The following is a 20772-nucleotide window of genomic DNA, read 5'->3' on the forward strand; positions in this document are numbered from 1 at the left end:
TTCTCAAGCTCCATGCTGGCAGAAGCCAGACAACTTCAGCTTGATTAGTGAAGCATATTGTCAATATGCTTCATAAAGTGGGTTTGGTGCTTCATAAGGTGGGTTTGAGTTTTTTATAGAAATGTTTTTTTTTTCTGGGTTTTTTTGGTTTGGTTTTTTTTGTGTTTTTTTGTTTTGTTTTGTTTTGTTTTGTTATTGTTGTTGTTGTTGTTGTAGGAGCTCTTTCTAGTAATACAGGGGTTGTTAAGTACTTTAAGGTAGCCTGAAAATAGGGACAGTTTACTATTCAAAATTGTCATATTGCTTTCAAAGAGCATTTTCGATAACATCATATCAATTTGAAGCATTATAATTCTCCTTTTGAAATATGCACGTATTTTACTTCATTTGGAATTGGGTATTGAGAGTACACATGTCTAGATTAAAATTGCTCCAGACTCAAATTAATGGCATGGCTACACCATAGGAGAATCTGTCCTAAAAACCAACTAGTTAGGGGGTTATCTGACCTGGCCCTTTTTATGAATGGACAATGTCTATTTACAATGACATCTTCTCTGCCTATTTCATTCATTTTTAAATTCCTCTGCCCAAGTCATGCTCAAGAGAACATCTGGGAATTCAGTGGGATTACCTCTCCCCATGGGCACTAGCACCTAATGCTCTATCATGGACGAAGCTCTCAGGGCTCAGTAAGGCAACCTCTGTTGTCAGCATGATGATGGAGGGGGGAAAAAATGTTTTAGTCCAAATTATGTGAGAAGAAATTAGTGAGAAGAAAGATTAATATGTAGCAATTCTCTGTTCCTAATTCTGTGCTACATAAAACACCTTGAGTATAAAATAGCTTGTTTCCTGAAAGGATACTGTAACAATAGGCATGAAATAAAGACAGTAAGTAAAAATTAAACTACTTCTTAATTTGGTGCCTGATTTCATCTTGGTTTGCCTGTGGCAGCCTTTCTAACATCATAATTTCATGTTGTCTCTCTCCTCCCAGGAAAAGAAATTCATGTTTTTTGAACGTTGTGTGCAGCTTTGGTCCCTGAAATATAAAAATGATATAAAGCCAGTAGAGAGTGTCCAAAGAAGGGCAATGAAGAAGGGCCTTGAGGGGAAATCATATGAGAGGTGGCTGAGGTCACTTGGTCTGTTCAGCCTGGAGGAGACTGGGGGAGACCCCACTGCAATTACAAATTCCTTGAGGAGGGGAGAAGGGGCAGGCACTGATCTCTCTCAGTGGTGACAGTGACAGGACCAATGGGAATGGCCTGGAGTTGTGTTGAGGGAGGTTTAGTCTGGATATAAGGAAGAGGTTCTTCACCCAGAGTGTGGTTGGGCACTGGAACAGCTCCCCAGAGATGTGGTCATTAAACCAAGCATGTGAGAGCTCAAGAAGTGTTTGGATGATGCTCTCAAGCACATGGTGTGACTCCTGGGGGTGTCATGTGCAGGGCCAAGAGCTGAACTTGATCCTTGTGGGTCCCTTCCCACTTGATATATTTGAAATGTTTTAAAAAAAGGAAATAGGTATGCATTTATAATTGTGTATAAAATTGAAAATATGTCAGGACAAGAAATATATTTTTTATTTTTCTTCTGCACTCTTCTGCATTCTAGGATAGTCCACATTGGCTGCATTTTCAGCTAATCTAAACTGCCTGCAGCAGAGGTATTCTTATTTATATCTTCTGAAGCAAAATGCTATTAGGACTGATATTCATGTTCTTTCAGTAGCTATATTTGGTTGAATTCAACTGTACTGAGTTAGTCCAAAGAGGAACAGAATTAAAATTGCTGAGGTGTGAGTAACCCATATTCATATTCATCTTATGTTGATTTGGAGAGATAAGAGGTGGAGAGACTGATCTGAGTCAGCAAAACTATTTATATTCAGACTGCTTTAAACTAGTTATATCAAGGCTGTTGGCCAGCCAGTCTTTTTGACTCATATAAGCAGTTACAGCTAAGCAAAATTTCAGCTTGCACCTACTACAGACCTCATCTCTGAGGTCTGTGTTGAAAGAGAAGGAACATTTATACAGCTTTAGGGTTTTTTTCTAAATTAGAAACTTTGGAACCTCAGAAACTACTGTTGAATGTCATCATTATTCCCTGTTAGTCCTTGCTAATGGCATTTCTGATAATATCTGATTAAACCAGTCTAAAGGAACATACAGGTAGGATGTTGAAAATCTTTTTAACCAATACTTGAAATCTTTGCTGTGAAAAGAATTTGAAGCATAGTTCTTTTAGCTCTTTCTAAACTGTCTTTAGACACTAGAGTTACCAGAAAACCTGTGAGTGGCAGAATTATTGTTAGCATAATTGCTATATATGGACTTGGGGAGGAACAATTCAAATATTAGCCCTGCTGATACACACTGCTGAAACTGTTCTCATATCCAGCTGCTGGAGGGCATTGTCTTTAAGGTGCACCTACTTTAGTCTCAAGCCAGGTGCACGTTAATCCATCAATTTACTTATGGTTTTTAACATAGTGTGAGAAGATACATGCTGACAACAAAGTATTTAGTGGTTCTAAATTTTGGTAGCTCTTACAATCTCAAAGTATGTCTCTGTGCATATCAAGCTCTGGTTCAGCTGAGCAGGATGTATTTCTGACAGCACTTGTAGAGTCAGAATCACAAGATATCCTAGAAACAGCTGCTCTTCAAGGCTTTACTGATCTCTTAAATTATGTAAATTGGTAAGCAGCAGGAATATTTCCATTTGAGAGTATTACTATGGCTATAGCACTGTTTTAGTTTGCAACATAAATAGCAGATTTTACTTCCCATCACAGCAGCCAGCATGTGCAAATAGACTACTTGAATTCTGGGATGATGTTAAAGGAGGCAAGAAAGGTACAGTGGATTCCTTTTGAATCGTTTTAAACTGGCCTATTATGAAGTGTTAGCAGAATGTGTAAATTAAAGGTCAGTAGGGAATTGTAACAACTTACCTCTTCAAAAAGCATTTTTTTTTTAAACTGCATTTTTGGCACATTTATTTTCTAGTTTCTGGTTTTTACTTGTTCCATTTTAGGATGTGCAGGATGCTACAACTTATGGAAGTTTATTTGTTGCCCTCCTCCAAATTCCTAGTTCAATGACATGTTTTCAATTACAGTTAAATTATTCTGGTAAAAATATTCCCAAAAATAGGTTAGCTGAAAAGTGCTATGAAAAAGCTTTATAGTGGATAACATTTATTACGGCCTTGTGTTGTCTACAATATCGCATGAAGAAAAGGTTTTAGAAACTGGTTTGGATTTTACTTTATTTAAAAGAGAAAATATAAGAATTTAAAAGAGAAAATATAAGAAAAGAACAGATGTTGTAAGAAATAGAGAGCATTGTGCAAGCTTGACTGTAGCAATGTGATCTTGGCTGTGGCACTGTGAGCATCTTCTGCCTAGTGCAGCTCCTTCACACAAGCACAAACTCTACCTCTCACACTTTGCTGCACAATCCTGTGTCTTTCCATGAAGAGCTAAAGCTTATTGCCTGTAAGGGACACCTGCATGCACTAAAGGCCTTCATCCTTCCTGAATGTATTGCTGTCTAGTGGCTGAAATGCACTGCTGTGCCTGCACTGGCATTTTATTAAAGTTGTGATAATCCAAAGCACAGTATAGACAGCACAAGAGAAATTGGTCTGCTCTTCCTTTGCTCCTCAGGTATTGTTTTGTGGCTACAACCCAAACAAATTTTAGCAGAAATTATGAAAAATTTCCATCACTGTCCTCTCAAAAATTTCCATAGAACTGTAATTGTTCACAGTGGCGTATCATGTTCTGATAAAGCCGTGAATTTCAAAAGTTCTACTGTTGCTTTGATGGACTTGACCTTGCTTCATTTTCTGCTTCTATTTGGATGCTTTTTCAGTTCCATGAGGTTCATTACTCTTATTTTCCATAACCCTGATTTAAATACAAAGTTGCCAGCACTAAGGCATGTTTTGGCTTTTAAGTAATAATGCTATGATTAAGTCAGCAGAAATCAATCCATAGCAAATCAAGAACTATGCAGACTCAATTTTCTTAGTGAAAGATGGAATTTTTTAGTTGTAGAGGAGGTAGAGGAACGTAGCAATTTTTTATTCCATTTAGTAGCAACATGTTAGTTACATTGTTCTCATCCTCATGTCAGAAAATGTACGTGTTCCTGTGACAATCAGATTGTCACTTGAAAGGTCTTTTAAAATATGAGAAGCAGCTGTCAGTGAAGCATGTGACTTTGCCACTAAGAATGAAGAAATGATGGAGGCTTTTGTATGGGTAAAGAAGCCAATGCTTTTTAAGGCAGCTCAGAATAAAAAGGGATGTGATGTGACCAGCATGGAAATCTGCTGGTTATGTGCCTTCCTAAGCACATTCTGCCATCAGTGCATTCCTTCTGTGGTTGTGATGTTAATTCCTGTTAGAGAGTCCTGGTGATGCATGCTTAACTTCGTGAGAAATCTTCCTGTGGATGTAGATGATTTCGTTGGGGCTGAATAATTTTCATTGCCTGTAGCTGCAAGACTGCATCACTCTTTGTATGCTCAAAGTGAATATCCACTGTTATTCCTTTAAGTAAACACAAAATCTTCTGATTTTCCTTGCTTTTGCAATGTGCATGCTAGATATTCTTTTAGTTATAAAATTAAGATAAAATTCATTCATCTGTAATTATATTATCTCATTTGGCATCTACCTCTAGGACACGAAATCAGTGATTTAATTTCCTTTCAAAGTCTTTGTCTATCAGATACAGAACAAGCTTAGTAATTACCTCAGTCATTGTGAGAACTGTGCCTTCAATATTACATTCTTAATTGTTTTTAGATAAGGAAATTTATTTTTATAGCTCATTCAACTGACTATTGCAGGTTGGATGATTCTCCCTTATTTTCAGTGTAGATAGCAAGGTCTATAGATTATATTAAGAGAAATTAATATTGTCCTTCTGGTACATACAATACGATGCATAAAAAAGTACTTACCTGAGTACACAATATATTTTGATTTTATATGAGAAAATCTAATCCAAAATAAACATGTTTAATAAATATTCACAGAACACCCCAGTAGAGATCTGTAGTGTGCCTGAAACTTCCAAGAGCTTCATCATCACATTAAAATTAGTTTTATATTATAACTGTGGGTGAGATAAACCCATCCTTTGAGTGGAAATATCATGTTTATGGTCCAGTCAATTGCGCAGGAATAATCTGTGTATTTTCAACCACTAATTCACAAGTCTCTGGTTGGGAAAATTTTACTGCATGCCTTGAGCTGAATTAAACACTGGCTTGTGCTTAAATACAGAAGATTTAATGTACAGTGCACTGGGCAGTCTTATCACCATAAGCTGCTCTTCCTGGTGCATGCAGAGGTGCATCAGGAGTTGATTCCTTATGTATACATTCAGTGGTACCAATCCCATGATTGTTAACCCAATATTGGATCCATTCTCCATCACAGTTCTGCTGCCCCAAGGTGGCCTTTGGCCTTTGAGCACTTATGTCCATGAGTGATGGATTGCTGTAAGACAACTCTGCAATGTACCTCATTCCCAAGGGAAACTTCACTCCCTTATGTCCTTCTGTCCTGTCACTCCTGTTCTGTTCAAACTGTTCATCCTCTTCTGCATTCTTGTCCTCCGTGCCACATCATTTTTTGGTCACAAATTACCAAGTTTTAGCAGCTACAGTTTGATTTTCCTCTTCACTCTACTGTGTATGCACACAAGCCCCCTAACTTGACCACTCTTTCCAGATTTTCAGAGGATCAGCAAAATGGCAACTGCTGCAAAAGGCTGCTCTTTCAGCAGAGAATGACGGCTTCTTTGAAATGTGGGAGCACTAGAACATGACAACCCTTGAGAGAAATTTCTACCTAACACCATAGGCTGTAAATTCTTTCACCAACTGAACCATCATATTTTTGATATTTTATGATTCATCACAGTGCATCTTATTCTGTCACTGATGCAAAGCTCAATGTCTCAATTCCACTAATGGCCTAATTTTGTTTCTAAGAGCTCATAAGATCATAGCTAGCAGACTAGATCGTAACTAGCAGACAAAAGAAAATCCAGTCCAGAGCCCATTGCTCCTTGGAGTAAACTAATCCCACCACCTGATGTGTTGATATATGTATGTCTTTTTGTTTTACAAATCAGGATTCCTATTTTTGCATTTGAACAAACTGTGCCAGGGAGTGAATTAATTAGTTCTTGAGATTAAATAAATTGACTAGGTACATGAAGTATGTTAGTCTCTTGTGAGATTGTTCTAAGCATATGAAAATTGTGGGGTTTTTTAAATCAAATAAATGTTTCAGAATATAAGTACTTTTCAACAAGTACTGTTCCTTAGTGAAATGTAGTGTAGTCATCACTGAAGGATGTCAGCTACTTTCTCATCAGTGATTAATGGAGCTGATAGTCTTGGCTTCAATGTCATTTTGTCAAGAATCCAAGAAATATATCATTGTCAAAAATACAGTAATTGGAGGATCAGGGCCTGTGAGGTCACTGGTAATCTTTTTCTGTATAGAATTTGGCAAAGTACAAACCAAGTTGACAATAATTTTTAGCATTAGCTGTTACATCAGCTGAAGTCTGAACCACCATTTCAATCTGAATGATTGAAAAGCATTTTGTAGATAGTATCATGAAATAAGAGTTGTGGGATTTTTGAAAGGAACATTAGCAAAAGATCTGTTTGGGAATACTCACTTAAAATCAGAATCCCGTCATATGTACAGCAGAAAGAAAGCTTTGATGGAATAAGCTTGATAATTCTTATGCTTACAATGTGATAGAGACATGTATTCTATTAAGTTAAAATTTACAGCTAAAAAATTACATTCTTCAAGTGCTTTTTTTCATAGCTGGAGGGAATTTTTTCATACTGTTTTAAACATCAGTGTGTTTATCTGAATCATTCCGGTTAGAAGGAAGTCCTGTTTCCTTGAATTTCATGCATTTGTTTAAGGTTCATTTCTGAGATACTTGATTCAAATAAGCAAATTTTAACTTTGGGTGGTTGTCATTTCATTTTGTATTTTTTAAATTTTATTCTTCTGCAACAATACTTATCTAAAGATAAGTATTTACTTTTAGAATAAAAAGAGTAAATTTACTTTTTTTGTATGCAGGTTAATGCAATTGAAAATGTTTGTCAGGAGTTTCAGTGTCTTTAAAGTTAAATAAATTGCTGGCATGTTTATCTGTACACAAAAATATATAATTAATGAGAAAACTATAATTTTGGTACATCAAAAAATCAGAACTTATCTCTAATAAGACACAAGACATGTTGTTAAAGGTGAGGAGCTATACTTTTACTTATGCTAGCCAATAAAACAACTGCTTTAGAGACAAGGTTACTCTGATTCTTACACCCCTGGGATTGCTTTTACAGAGGCCACTTAGTGACATGAACAAAATGTCTTGGATCATCCCCATACAACTGTGTATTTTGCTATAAAACATATCAACCTGTGAAATTTGGGCGAATAGGATGTTTCTACTATCTATATCATAATAAGGCAAGCCCTGTAATAGAGTAACAGTAACTAACTTGGACTATAGCTTTATCATATTTCAATGGTGGAAGGTAAATTCACACTTACAGAAAATTGGATGTGGCAAGTTTGATATTTTATGAATTAAGACATTTTCAAAGGGATGAGGGATAAACTAATATTTTCAGGCCGTATTTAAAAAAATATGTGCCCATGCTATACTCATACATATGCAAGTCTGTATAGATCTACAATAGTATAAGTATACATTTATAAATATATATCTGGTAGAACAAGGGATGACAAGGACATACTACCACAGAAGTATCTTCTCTCAGGAAAAATATGCTGGCATCGTCTGTTTGTCAATGGGGCTTTGATATCTTGAACTCAAGGGCTAAGATACTTAAATAAAATAATTTTTTTTTACTTTTCTGAAATCACTGCACAGACAGAGGAGCAAAGGATATGTTCCAATTATACAACAGAGTATGAGTGTGTGATGACATTCACCTAACATGTACAAAACAAAAGTGAGGATGAGAAAAGGCTTATCAAGGTATTCCTTGGCAAAATAAACTGTTCCCAGTGCTGTGCCTATAGTGCTTTGTCCAATGTGCTGACACTGGTAAACCAAAGGTCCAGTCATTACATTCTCCTTCATTACAAAAAACCCGAGTAAGAAGTTGGTGCTAGGTATTTTCTTTCTGTCACCGGTGAGATTAGTATTTATTCTTCAACAGTTTGTTGGTTAACTGCAGCTGCAGTAAACGGTGCTGCAGAGGGACTACAAAATATAGTTGATACCCACTTCATAAAATGGTTGCTTTAGAAAGGTTTCTTGCTAGGCTTCATAATATAGAATGAATGTAAATCCAGGAAGGGAGGCTGGACTGAGGAGGACTGGATAGCACAGTGAAACTTCTTCTTGGAAAACTCAAAAAAGGAACTGAGGGACTGAAGAAATTGCACTCATCTCTTGAAGGTAGCTGGAAATCAGACAGGAGCATGCTGCTAGGTAATAAAGGAGTTTGAAAACTGTGATGAACAAAAGCCTTCAGAGGACAATGACTTTTATCCTAAACTGAATTAGTTTCAATAGTGTTAATGAAGGAATTTTCTTTTCAAAGGTTCTGTGATTGTCTCCAGGACTTGGACCCTCTAAGTTTTAAGGTATGTTGTTTATGATTTCCATAGTAAAACAACTCAATATGCATATGCCTTCTATTGCTATTTGTGTATATGTTGCAAGACAGTTAAAAATTAAATTGGTTTTGTCTTACATTTGCAAAGGCTAAGAATTTTTTTCTCTAATGGAAAAGGTGGGATGTATGTATTTTTTCTTCTTTTGCCTGGCAAGTGGGTCGCAGGTCATATTCGTCATCATTCTTAAACGGATGAAATAGCTTTAAAAATGTATAGACTGATAAGTTTTATTCTATTTTGTGGTTTACACTTGTAAATCAGGAAGTCTGAAAAAGAAAGAAAAATACAATCTCTACATTTCGAACTTTTCTTTACTGAGCCTTCATTTTGATTGACCGTGTATCAAAGGTCATGTTCCTGTAACTCATTATTTGAGAACCTCATCTTTCCATTTTTTTATAAAATAGGGTGCTTGGTGCAGCACTGTGGATAGGAATAGAGGGGGAAAAGGAAAAGTGTTCAAGGAAGGGAAGTCCAGGGAAGGGAAGTTCTGGGAAGTTCCAGGAAGGGAAGGGAAGGGAAGTTCTGGGAAGTGAAGGGAAGTTCCAGGAAGGGAAGGGAAGTTCTGGAAAGTGAAAGGAAGTTCCGGGAAGGGAAGTTCCGGAAGTTCCGGGAAGGGAAGTTCTGGGAAGGGAAGTTCCAGGAAGGGAAGGGATGATCCAGGAAGGTTCCGGGAAGGGATGGTTTGGGAAGGGAAGGTTTGGGAAGGTTTGGGAAGGTTTGGGAAGGGAAGGTTTGGGAAGGGAAGGTTTGGGAAGGGAAGGGAAGGGAAGGTTTGGGAAGGGAAGGTTTGGGAAGGGAAGGGAAGGGAAGGTTTGGGAAGGGAAGGGAAGGTTTGGGAAGGGAAGGGAAGGTTTGGGAAGGGAAGGGAAGGGAAGGTTTGGGAAGGGAAGGGAAGGTTTGGGAAGGTTTGGGAAGGGAAGGGAAGGGAAGGGAAGGGAAGGGAAGGGAAGGGAAGGGAAGGGAAGGGAAGGGAAGGGAAGGGAAGGGAAGGGAAGGGAAGGGAAGGGAAGGGAAGGGAAGGGAAGGGAAGGGAAGGGAAGGGAAGGGAAGGGAAGGGAAGGGAAGGGAAGGGAAGGGAAGGGAAGGGAAGGGAAGGGAAGGGAAGGTTTGGGAAGGGAAGGTTTGGGAAGGGAAGGTTTGGGAAGGGAAGGTTTGGGAAGGTTTGGGAAGGGAAGGTTTGGGAAGGGAAGGGAAGGGAAGGTTTGGGAAGGGAAGGGAAGGGAAGGTTTGGGAAGGGAAGGGAAGGGAAGGGAAGGGAAGGGAAGGGAAGGGAAGGGAAGGGAAGGGAAGGGAAGGGAAGGGAAGGGAAGGGAAGGGAAGGGAAGGGAAGGGAAGGGAAGGGAAGGGAAGGGAAGGGAAGGGAAGGGAAGGGAAGGGAAGGGAAGGGAAGGGAAGGGAAGGGAAGGGAAGGGAAGGGAAGGGAAGGGAAGGGAAGGGAAGGGAAGGGAAGGGAAGGGAAGGGAAGGGAAGGGAAGGGAAGGGAAGGGAAGGGAAGGGAAGGTTTGGGAAGGTTAGGGAAGGGAAGGTTTGGGAAGGTTAGGGAAGGGAAGGTTTGGGAAGGTTAGGGAAGGGAAGGTTTGGGAAGGGAAGGGAAGGTTTGGGAAGGGAAGGGAAGGTTTGGGAAGGGAAGGGAAGGTTTGGGAAGGTTTGGGAAGGGAAGGTTTGGGAAGGTTTGGGAAGGGAAGGTTTGGGAAGGTTTGGGAAGGTTTGGGAAGGTTTGGGAAGGTTTGGGAAGGGAAGGGAAGGGAAGGGAAGGGAAGGGAAGGGAAGGGAAGGGAAGGGAAGGGAAGGGAAGGGAAGGGAAGGGAAGGGAAGGGAAGGGAAGGGAAGGGAAGGGAAGGGAAGGGAAGGGAAGGGAAGGGAAGGGAAGGGAAGGGAAGGGAAGGGAAGGGAAGGGAAGGTTTGGGAAGGGAAGGTTTGGGAAGGGAAGGTTTGGGAAGGGAAGGTTTGGGAAGGGAAGGTTTGGGAAGGTTTGGGAAGGGAAGGTTTGGGAAGGGAAGGGAAGGGAAGGGAAGGTTTGGGAAGGGAAGGGAAGGGAAGGGAAGGGAAGGGAAGGGAAGGGAAGGGAAGGGAAGGGAAGGGAAGGGAAGGGAAGGGAAGGGAAGGGAAGGGAAGGGAAGGGAAGGGAAGGGAAGGGAAGGGAAGGGAAGGGAAGGGAAGGGAAGGGAAGGGAAGGGAAGGGAAGGGAAGGGAAGGGAAGGGAAGGGAAGGGAAGGGAAGGGAAGGGAAGGGAAGGGAAGGGAAGGGAAGGGAAGGGAAGGGAAGGGAAGGGAAGGGAAGGGAAGGGAAGGGAAGGGAGTATTTAGTTGCCAACTGGAGTTTAAACACAACAGTGATTTAGAGCCCTTCCTTCCGCCACTTCCTTTTTTCTCCTTCTCTCCACCTTTTTTCCTGCTCTAGGCTGATTACACTAGTGTTATAGAACAGTGAGAATTTTTAATATCCTTTGAATGCCCTTGAAAACAAACTGGTCCTTTTTCTGGGATCCAGGATGTTACTGAATTACGGTTGAGTTTTTTTTTACATTGGCTTTTGTTTCACTGTACACTATAGCTCCAAAAAGACCTCCAAATCTGTATGGGATTGTGATAGCACCATCACAGTACTTTCTATTCTTAAAGTTCCCATTCTTTGTTCCAATCACCTTTCACCTTTCTTCTTTGTTTTGTTGCTGTGCTGCCTCTGAAATCACTCTGTCACTAACCCACTGACAGGTCTCAAAATTCAGAACGAGCATTTAAAGCAAGTCGTCAGAACTGATATTATGTCCATGTGCTTTTCTCTCAGCCAGCTCTTTTTTTCCACCCTTTGTCTCATTTAACTGTCCAAACTCTTGATTTACGCGTTAAACCCTTGGGTCAATTAATGGTCCATAACATTTATACTGTCAGATGCAACATGAAACTCCTGCTATGGTGCCCTCTTTTTCCATTAGCACTATTAAAAAATTATGATAAAAAAATAGAGTGAGAGATTAATATCTCCTTGGAGTTTATGCAGAACAAGCCAAAGAGCAGTTATCCACATCTCCCATTTCTTTCTTCTTTGAGACCTAGGCACAGTTATGAAATTGCTAAGCAAGACCAGCAAAATGCTAATAGTGCAATTAGCAGTGCAATTCTCAAACCTGGGTGGAATTTCAGGCCATCACAGAATCTAAGCTCCCAAGGTGTAAAGAAATAGCAGAGAGCTGTCACCAGTAATATCATGAAGTTTCTCGTATGCAGAAATTGGATTCTGCTTCAATAGAACATCCCTGAACAAAGAAAATGCAAAACATAGCCATTTATATTGTTTCCATGAAGGTGGAAATGCAACAGAATGTGTAGGCTTATTTTGCATGCGTTGCTTGTTTGATTTTGTTAGCCCCTACTAAGTAGCACACTATTAGGTCTCTGTTCTGTGGGAAGATGCTTTTAAAAGTATTCTCCAGACTTTACCCTTACTGTCTCTCCAGTATTACCTCAGTTCACTTTCAAAAATTGGAATGCAGTTATGGTAAAAATGAACAAGTAGAGGATGAAATTGATGTTAAATATTAAACCTGTCTATTTAAATGGGGTTCTGGAGAGTTAGATATAGTGGCATATCCTTCTTGTGCAGATTCTTTATTTAAATTCTAGTTTTTTGAATATCCATGACTTCAAAAGTCACAGCTAATATTCTTCCATGAAACCCACTGTCTTAGAAAAGTAAAGACAAAATAAACCTTCTCTTTTTTTGCTGTTGTAAAAGATTTTGTTATTATAACAGAGTTTACACTGATGAATCTCAAAGCACTGTGAAGTAAACAGAAGCTGTGATTATTTTTTTTCATTCTTTCATTTTATAAGACTTCATGGAACCACAGAATGGATGAGGGTGCTAAGCATGTCTGCAGACAGCCTAGTTCAGGCCTCTGCTCAAAGCAGAGCCATCTAGACTAGATAACTTAGGAAAATGTACAGTCAGATTTTGAGTATCTCCGAGGATGACAACCTCACAATCTCCTGGGGAACCTACTCCAGTGTTCAAACAGCATCACAGCAGTTGTTCTTCTCTTAATGTTTAGACATAACTTCATTTATTTCAGTTTGTGGTTGCCTCTTGTCTCGCCACTTGGCATTAGTGCAGAGTTTAACTTCATCTTCTTCAGTTGCTCCAGATATATATTTATACACATTGATAAGATTCGCCCAACTCCTTTTTCTCCATGCTGGAGAGTCCCAGCCACTGTCAGCCACTACTCATGTAAGACAAGCTTTGATCCACCATCTCTGTGACCCTGTGCTGAAGTTGCTCTACTGTGTTCATGTCATTTGTTTCAGAGAGGGCAGAGCTGTGCACAGTCCCCTCAGTCTGTCTCACCAGGTGTAAAGCAGAGAGGAAGGATCAGATGCCTCGATCTGCAAGCAACACTTCTGCTAATGCAGACCCTCTTAGCTGCAAAGGCAACATGCTGCAGCATGGTCAGCTTGTCTCCCAGGAACTCCAGATTCTTCTCTGCAGATCTGGTTTCCAGCCAGTCACCCCCCACCATGAACTTATGCTGGAAGTGTCCTTCCTCCCCAGACACAGGGGTTTGCATTTTCATTGATTGAACTGCATGAAGTTCCTGTTCATGCATTACTCCAGCCTGTTAATGCTCTCTAACAGGCAGTAGATCCATCTGATATATCAACCACTCCTTCCTGGTTTGTATCATCTTCAAATTACTGAAGGCAAATTCTTCTTAACTTCTGTATGTGGTGATGGAACACCCCTGAGCTTTGTAGAGGTGTTCCTTGAAAGTCAGTCATCTTTTCCCCTAAAAAGTAAGGAAAAAAGTGACAGTAAACACAAGTGGGTCTGCTGAAAGAACTCTTCAGAAGATTACAAGAAATCTAATTCCTAAATATTTTTTTTTTGCTTTTGCTGTCCACAGTGATCTAAATTTCATTTATGAGCTCTCCTGATCTAAAGCTCTGCCATGGATTCTGAGTCAAAAATTGCTGGCAAGCAATAGATGTTATCATTGTTCAGTCTTTCCTTTTCTGAAAAATTAAAACTCATTGAGTAGTCAAGGTATAACCTTGTGCCTGGGATATGAACACAAAATTTGAGTCTTATGCTAGGTGAGTTGTTTTTTTCTGGAAATATCAGACTATACACACCAGGGAAATCACAGGTAGTTTGCTCTTTTGTTTCCCTGCTTCCCCACTTTGTGTTGATTCTTAATTAATTCATATAAATCCTCCTAAATTCTCATGACATTGTTTCTCTTTATTGCTCAATATTTCTTCCTCGGATTTCTCTATAGACCTCAGCTCCTCATTTATTTATGTTGGTATCTTCTTGCTCTGTTGATTTTTATGGTGGATCTGACCTATGAAACATAATTTATCAGGTGTCTTAGTTTAACCCTGGCTGGCAACTAAGCCCCTCCTTATATACCCACTCCTTCACTCCCTCCTGAAGGGTAAAAGTGAGTAAACTTTTGTGGATTAAGATAATGACAGTTCAATGGGTAAAGCAAAGGAAAACAAGGAAATCATTCACTACTTCCCATCCACAGGCAGCTCTTCAGCCATCTTCAGGAAAGCAGGGCTCCACTATGCTTAATGTAGAATTGGGGACACAAACACCATTTCTCCAAATCTCTCCTCCCTTTCCTCTTTTCCCTCCAGCTTTATATGCTGAGCCTGATGCCATGTGGTATGGGATATCCCTTGGGTCTTTTGGGGTCAGCTGTCTCAGCTGTGTCACCTCCCAGCTTTCTGTGCACCCCTCAACCTCCTCACTGGCAGCATAGGTGAGGAGAAACAAAAGCCTTGTGTCTGTCATAGCACTGCTCAGCAGTAGCAAAAATATGCCTTGGTTATCAGTATGGTTTCTAGAACAAATGCAAGCAGAACCCCATACAATTAATAGGGAGAAAACTAATCCCATCCCAGCCCAAATCAGCAAAACAGAGGATCAAACATCCTTGACTTTCCTTGACTTTTTGTTTTTCAATGCTCTGTATTCAGAGCTTAATTATTTATAGGAGATCTTGCAAAGCCACCTGTGGCCACATATATGAGTTTTATCATTGAAATCTCTTCATACCTCTCAGCCAATGCTTGTCTTGCATGTAGTCCATAGTCTTTGTCTTTCTCTTCCCTCATTTCACCCTCCAATCCAGGGAAGGATGGCCTTGGGCCTTTCTGAAGAAGGAATCTTCCTTTGTGGTGTCCTGAACTAACAGGACCCCCATTTGTTAGCACAGGTGTGTGGGTTTGGGTTAGCATACTAGTGGAAATTTTGCCTGCTGCTCCATCTATTGATATTTAGAGATAAATACCTACCCTCACTGGGTTAAACACCATTCCTGTCTATTTTTCTGCTCCAGATTGTTCTCATTTTAAGCAGTTTTCTTTTTCTTTTGACACCAAAATTGGCTGGAGAATAAACTTTGTAACACAATATGAGGTATTAGAAAGCAGGTGTTCTTTATTACAATGCTGGACACATTTGGAGGATTTTCCTCTACTCAAATGTGTGCATGAAAGTTTACAAGAGGTTATTTATTCCATCAGGACCATACACATTCATTGCAACATACTTCCTAGCTAATAGATAAATATAAGTTTTCCTAGCACTAACTTATATACCTCATCCCTTTTACTGGAACTCCTTTTGTGGTCTTAGAGGGTCATGTAAAGGAGTTTCTGGTGGTTCTATTCACTGACAGCCCCCAAAACTGTAAGTGGCCCTGCCTTACAATTCTTAGGGCATGCACTGTTCTTTTTTGTTACAGAAGTTTGCCACAAAAATCACTTAGGTTCCTCGTTGTGTGTTTATCCACTGATTCCAGCTACATTTACCATCCTGTGTGTCTACTTTCACATTCTTTTATCCAATTGATTGTTAATTTTAAGCTTTATCTTGCAATTTCAAGGGAACTGAAAATTTTTATCTTCCATGCTATCACTTTAGAGAAGTAAATGATTAAGGTCAGTCATCAGTTCTCATTTTGACCATTTCAGCCCAATTTATCTTTTTCTGACTCAAGAATGTCCCCTGTGTATGCTATTATCAAATTCTAGTTTCTGGAGAAACTTTATCCCTCATATTACCTTCTGCCTTTGTTACTTACATTAAAGATCAAAATTGATCATATAGTTTGGATGTATCCAAATCTGAAATCTTAGTTAATTTATTTCCTATAAGATGCAGAAATATCACACAGTTTTAAAAAATATTTGGAGTATTTAACTTTCAATATACACAGTCCAACATATTCTGAAGATTTTATGAATAAAATTTTCCAGTGCATTTCTGGAAGATGCTCATAAAATCTTTACTTTTTGTTTATACTCCTTTAGGTGTCTGTCATATTATGCTTCTGGAGAAAAATTTCTTGCTGCTCCACAGGAGGTGTTATGATGGAAATTACAAGCAAAGATAAAGAATTCTTTCCCATGTATTTTGAGTTCCACAGTAGATTTATTATGATAGTGTGAATATTAGTGTATTCATTCCTCAATTTCAGTAAAATTCTGCTCTGTGTTGGACAATGGAGACCCAGGCATCAATCAGTGACTGATCTGTATGCACTGGATTAGATGGAAAAAAAACCCACCAGCACCTCAATGCAACATATTCAGTTGATTTTTAAAGTATGTTCCACTAATCTTTATCTTTTCCTGCATTCATCTCGCCTAGCGTATGATGAAAACAATACTGTAATTTCTGATCATTTAGCCCAGTACGATCCTAAAACCATGGGTATTAGTTTCTCTTCCATTTGAAGTCATGGATGATAAATTTTTTTTGGCTTGGAACTTTGTTTTTGGTGGAAATGCATCATGCTTCAGATGCACTGAACTCTCACTTCCAAATTGGGCAAAGACTGATGAAGGCTGAACAACAGTTTCTCTTTTGATTCATTCATTTTACTTCAGTTGCTGCAGGTTAAATGTAGGCTGAAGGCTTTAATTTACTTGGAAGCCATACTATATTTTAACTTTAGAAATATTTGCAAAACTAATTTTACTGTAATTTTCTTTCAGATGTTTCTCAATGCAGATAGAATGTTTTCTTTTTATCATACGTACATATGCATGGAATTAACACTTCTGTACACATGTTTTCCTTCTCTCTATTAAAAACCATATGCAACATTCATGGAAGGAGAACATACAGAACTTTTGAGATGTTTAGGAGCAGTGTTCTTTAAATCTCAACAAGGACTGAAATAACAATTTGGGGCTCTTAAGGAAAGCATAAATCAGTGTATCACCTGGATGAACTTACCTTATCTGAGTGCCATTTGGTATTTTCCATGATATCTGTTCATTGGTCCAAACATTTCAGTGACAGAGAACAGATGGTAAAACAGCTTTATTAAGTAAACTTATCTAAATTATTCATCCTTTTAGTGAAAGAGGTAGGTGCACTGTAGTTCAAGCTCTGAAAAAAAACAGCTAGAATGTAGCAGAAAGGTCCACTTGAATTCTGAGTCATATGAGGTGTCTGAGAGAGTAGGGGTTGTTTACCCCAAAGAAATGAAAGCTCAAGAGAGACCTTATAATTCTCTACAAGTATATGAAAGGAAATAGGGGAAAGACAGGGCTTTGCCAGAAAACCAGTGACAAGTTTCTTACCCCAGAAAACCAGTGACAAAACAAGAGAATGTAGCCTTGAATAGCTCCCAGTAAGGTTGAGGTTTTATGTCATAGAAGGGGTTGGTAAGAATTTGAACTGACTGCCTGAGGTGGTGGTGGAGATGCCACTCCTGCAGGTATTCTAGAAATGACTGGACATGGCATTGGTTGTATGGTCTAGATCAATCATAGGTTGGAGTCTATGATCTTAGAGTTCTCTTCCAACATAAATCCAAAAATAACAGAATATGCCAAGGTGGAAGGGACCCATAAGGATTGTCAAAGTCCAACTCCTGGCCCTGCACAGGGCATACACCGGAGTCACACCTTGTTCCTGAGAGAATTGTCCAAAAGCTTTTGAACTCTGTCTGATCAACTTCACTGAGGTCCCTGCTTCAGTGCCCAGATACCCTCAAGTGAAAACGTCTTCCTGATATCCAACCTGAACCTCTCCTGACACAACTTCAGGTCATTTTCTTGTGTCCAGTCACTGCTCACCACAGAGAAGAGATCAGTGTCTGCTGCTCCTCTTCCCCACATGAGAAAGTTGTAACTGCAATGAGCTCTCTCTTCAGTCTCCTCCAGACTGAACAGGCCAAGTGACTTCAGCCTCTCCTCATATGTCTTTACCTCAAGGCCCTTCACCATCTTTTTTGACCTCCTTTGGATACTCTGTAATGGCTTTACATCTTTCTTACACTGTGGCACCCAAAGGTGCCCCCAGGACTCAAGGTGACACTGCCCCAGTGCAGAGCAGAGACCCACTGATGATGCTGTTTCTGATGTCCCCAGGACACAAGTGACCGTCCTGGCTGCCAGGGCACTGCTGACACATGTTCAACTTGCCACCAACCAGGACTCCCAGGTCCCTTGCCATGGCACTGCTTTCCAGTATCTCATTCCCTGTTGTGTACATAAACCCATGATTGACCAATCCCATGTGCTGAACCAGGCACTTCCCCTTGTTCAACTTCATATTTGGGATGATTGCCCAGCAGTCCTATTTGTCCAAGTCACTCTGCAGGGTCTCCCTGACTTAGGGAGAGTCAGCAGATTCTCCCAATTTTGTATCAACTGCAAACTTACTTAGAATCCCTTCTAGTCCTATGTCCACACAGCTAATGAAGTTGTTGAGCACTGAGGATGGAGACCTGTGGAAGGCAACCAATGACAGTTCCTCAGTCTTATGTCACCCCATTCACTGTAATCCTTTCTGCCTGACCTGTAAGCAAGACACACAGACTTGTGATTGCTCACCCATCTCAGGATGTGTTAATCCAGCTGTGCTCTGGCTGTTTTGTCCAGAAAGTTTCTGTGAGGCACAGTATCAAAAGCTTTACTGAAATACAAAATGATTATATCAACTGGCTTCCCTTGATCAGCTAGGTGGGTTACCTTGTCATAAAAAGAAAAAAGGTTTGACAAGCAGGACTTTCCCCTCAAGAAGCCATGCTGGTGACTGTGCTGTCATTCAGGTTCCATTTAGTTTTTCAGTTTCTCCCAGAATAGTTTTCTCTATAACCTTACCAGGGAGTGAAGTGATATTGACAAGCCTGTATTTTCCAGTCTCATTCTTCTGGCCCTTTTTAGAGATTAGAAGAATGTTCCTCAGCTTCCTGTCAGCTGGGACTTCTCCAGATTCCCAAGACTATTCAAAAACTCATCAAGAGAGGGTTTGCAAAGAAATCAGCTAGCTCTATGAACTATTTTTGAATGAATTTTTTCCCTAAAGTGGTAAGCAGCATTTCTGTATTCCTCCCACGCTACCTGATGTTGATCTCACTTAAGCCTTCCTTTTTTGCCTTATCTTCAAAAGAAGATCCCTGATAGGCAGGCTGGCCTTTTGTCCTGCTTACTTGACTTCTGACACTTTGGAATTGCCTGTTACTGTGCCCTTTGGAGGTGGTGCTCAAAAGGTGTCCAGAATTGACTGACTCCAGTGACTTGAAAAGCCCTTTTCCAGGGACATTCCTCATTAGTTCCTTAAGCAGAAGTCATTATGTGATTCTGTGAATTACTGGCAGGTACTTCTAAAGGGTAGCAAATTTCTTCAAGAAATATTGCAACTGTACAGAAGCCGAGATCTAGATTAATGTTGCAAACATCTTTCAATATACCACCTGATTATTCGTTTTGCTTAGTAAAGAGAAGAGCCTACTATTGCTATCAGTTTGCATTGCATCATCCGGTTGGATGGTACAATTCTCCATTAAAGATATTCAACAAAATGGTACTCAGCAAAGCTCTCGTGGAAAAACTAACTACAATTGTACTGAAATATTTCCATGACCTTTCTCAGATAAGATTCTGATTTGCTCAGAAGAAGATACTATTTTTGACATTCAAATGAGAAAGGACTTACAAGTCTATGTCTGAAAATCTGCTATTTTTTAAAAAAAACAAATATACTATTTCTTATTCCTGAGAGTTTTAATGAATCAATAAGTGCAACAGCATTGCATATACTCAGCTAAAGTTTGTTCTCTGGAACATGAGCTTCTCAGTCCTCGTCTTGTTCACCAAGTGATATTGATGGTTTTATACTCCTTTATAATGTAGCCATTGATAAAGTGCTTGTATTTCCTTATACTAGGGCATGGTTAAGTATATTTCTATAAAAATGTAAGAATATTTGCATTTTCCAGGTCTGTTTCAGGCATTATGAGTGTGGTGTCCTGAGAGATGCTGTTGTCCATGAGAGGCTGGGATTATTATAATCAAGTGCTGTATTTTGACTTCACCCAGTGGCTTAAAGATTTGTGGAGTGAAGAAGAAGTGTTGGACTTTTAAGAGAATTAAACAGGTAAGTCTATTGAAATAGTTTAGGCTCTTTTTTATTGTTAGATTTCAGATTTTTTCAATTGCAAGTTCTATCTCAGTGCACCTTCTGTCCAAAAAAATCTATTTCGCAATCACAAATGCAAATGACTTTCACAATTTTTATTCTGAGCAGCTCTTTATTTTGTAAACTCTTTTCTTTAGAGAAAAAAAAAATTGACAAAAGGAGACAGAGTTATTTCCTTACATTTTGATAGCAAGAAGAAACTCTACACCCAATAGCATATAGCCACTGTGAGAGCAATAAAAAAATGAAAATAATTCAGTTAACAGAGTTTAGTGGCATCTATGTACGTTATTTTATTAAAAAATTGTTACATGTATGAATTTTACGGCTGATTTTCTGTTTATTTTACCATTATATTTGGTTTATTATTAGATACTGAGAAATGTCTTTCATCTCTGAGACTCCTATTTAAACAATCCATCTCATTTCTTAGAATAACCTGCAGAAACCAATTGACCTAAGATAAGGCAATGTGCTAAGGATGCACTAAAACATTGCCAAAAGTCAGTCTGTCTTATCTGATTTTGATGGATGTTTCACTAGGCAGGGGGAAGATCAAGAACAGTTTTGTATCTTTTTTTCTGTATGTTGCT

The 20772-nt window shown here is 39.3% G+C and overlaps 1 protein-coding gene across 3 annotated transcripts in view; it reads left to right on the forward strand.

The window, feature by feature from the left end:
• LINGO2 (leucine rich repeat and Ig domain containing 2) overlaps window positions 1–20772 on the forward strand; it is a 525499-nt gene that overhangs the window by 340318 nt on the left and 164409 nt on the right. Inside the window, exons 5-6 of one of the 3 annotated variants that reach the window (XM_074532869.1) lie at window positions 8650–8692; window positions 19980–20137. The gene's annotated coding sequence lies outside the window, so the exon portion shown is untranslated. Of the gene's footprint in view, window positions 1–8649; window positions 8693–19979; window positions 20138–20772 lie in introns of those variants that run through there. The other 2 variants (XM_026796134.2, XM_026796135.2) reach the window with 2 other exon arrangements.

This window comes from Zonotrichia albicollis, chromosome Z (genome assembly GCF_047830755.1).
Source record: "Zonotrichia albicollis isolate bZonAlb1 chromosome Z, bZonAlb1.hap1, whole genome shotgun sequence".
Classification (NCBI taxonomy): Eukaryota; Metazoa; Chordata; class Aves; order Passeriformes; family Passerellidae; genus Zonotrichia; species Zonotrichia albicollis.